The sequence below is a fragment of the Agrilus planipennis genome, unplaced genomic scaffold (assembly GCF_000699045.2).
Source record: "Agrilus planipennis isolate EAB-ADULT unplaced genomic scaffold, Apla_2.0 scaffold1869, whole genome shotgun sequence".
In the NCBI taxonomy this organism is placed as follows: domain Eukaryota; kingdom Metazoa; phylum Arthropoda; class Insecta; order Coleoptera; family Buprestidae; genus Agrilus; species Agrilus planipennis.
In genome coordinates this window covers 1,401-3,455 of record NW_020440724.1, presented here as the reverse complement: position 1 = coordinate 3,455, position 2,055 = coordinate 1,401, and the positions used below count along the sequence as shown (strand labels likewise).

The following is a 2,055-nucleotide window of genomic DNA, read 5'->3' as shown; positions in this document are numbered from 1 at the left end:
GTTTTCTTATTTTTTATTATTGTGCTTGTCATTGATTAGGTACAGAATAAATTTATTTTAATTATTAAAAAACTTATTAACCCACTTAAGATCTTTCTTTTTTTTTAAATTCAACATAAACCTAAAATTGTCAGAAACTGGGCCAGTGTCAATAACTGGGTCTTTTACCTTACACACATTAGATTCACACATTCACAAATACTGGGATGTTCTAGTTTTAAGGAAATGCGAAGATTAGCTCAGGATGGGCAAGAGAGTAAAGGTGCGTGCCCAAACAGTTCTATAAGTGACGACCTTATGATGATGATAATGTACGATTTTGCCGATGCGAGAGCTACACACAACCTTACATAAATTTCCACTAAGGTTATATGTTAGATTATATATCCAGAGGGTTTTAATAATAATTGAGGAAGATAATTTCAAAATTTCCTGTTTTGTTGGATTCACATTATGAACGCTTTATGATAATTATATTACAATTAAAATACTTTATTGTTTCGAATTTAATTGGATAGTACAGCAAATAATATTTTCTTTTAATTGGCTATTAACTTATGTTCGAAATCCTATATTTTTACTCCTCATATGGATAGATACTACATCACTGGAGATCTATATATTTTTATTTTGTTTCGAATTATATCCATTTTGACACTAGGCTTAAGATCGACTGCATCTAATTTCTATGTTTATGGGAAATACATTTAATTGGGCTCAAAAATTTCAACATTTATTCTGATTATCCTGTTACACAGATTGATGTTTTAGATTTATTAAAATGATACTAATGATTGAAACTAATGTAAAATGACCAAAGCTGTCGTTAAAGGAATCTGGTATTGATTTTTGAGACCTATTCAACAGCATTCCAGCTGAAGATGGATAACTACAAAGAAGCTACAATAGGTGTTCTTTTTTACCATTTAACTTTAGAATTTTACTACATGTTAGGTCCAAACCGTTTGAACGTTTTTCCTTTTTATTATTCTATGACATACTATGACATAGATAAGTTTCAGATGAGATCATCATTATTTCGTAAATGGTTGATAATATAGAAAAATTGTTAAGGAAATCTGGCATTGATTTAAACAATATCCCATTCAAAATTGAATTAATTGAAATTGAATAAATTTAATTTCCACTTGCGCCCGACACAATTTTTCTTCTTTTTTTTTACAGAACTAATGGACACACAATTATGATACTTAATGTTTGGAACCCGTAAACGACGCACAATTTATTTGTAAAGTTTGAATCAATGGATTATTTATATAGGGTGCCAGATTAACACGACTGAATGTTCATGGTTAAAAATTTATTGATTTCTGGTATGGTTTCCAGTGACTATTTTTAAAAAGTTGTATTAACTATTTTAAGCAAGAGTATCTTGAATCTCCTAACAAAAAATAATTCTTTAAAGTCCGTTTTTTTTTTTCGTACAAAGGGGAACGCTTTAATAAATTTCATTATGGGAACCATTTATCACTTCCAAATATCTTTTTTCTCGTGGTCTACAGAAAAGTGAGAAAAGATGTTTCGTTCCGAGAGCACGTCTGTACTCATCAGTAAGGCTGATGACGTGCTCTCTGCTTTAGATACCTGGAGACCTGTGGGGTGTGTGACGCGAACTGGCGCGAGACAGGAGGGTCGCCACAGTTCTTTTGATTTTTGCAAATCTTCATGAACAATTCTCTTTCTGTCATATTCTGCATATTTTATATATTTTCTACTAATTCTGTACTAAATAATACACAGCTTTTTTAATTTTATGATGTGTTACTTTCTATTACTTTTAAAATCTTTATTACTTAGTTACCAAGTAGCCATTAGTCTCTACTTCTTCTATAATAAATATATATATATATTTTAAATCATTTTTTATTTATTTAACTCCTGATTCCACATATTTACAAATATAATTCATTATTTTTTTTATCATATTTCTGGAACTAATAATAACAACAATGTCATTTTGACATTGTTTACTCTAAGGAACACTTGTACATACCAGTGGCTCTTAAAATTAAAAAAAACGTTAAAACTAAATAG

General features: G+C 29.4%; 1 long non-coding RNA gene across 1 annotated transcript; it reads left to right on the top strand.

Annotated features, from left to right (window-relative positions):
* The first annotated feature begins 99 nt into the window (after positions 1-99).
* Positions 100-1,773, top strand: LOC112906125. Its single transcript, XR_003232172.1, has 2 exons — positions 100-909; positions 1,186-1,773. It is a non-coding gene; the product is annotated as an uncharacterized LOC112906125 (long non-coding RNA).
* The last annotated feature ends 282 nt before the right edge of the window (positions 1,774-2,055 follow it).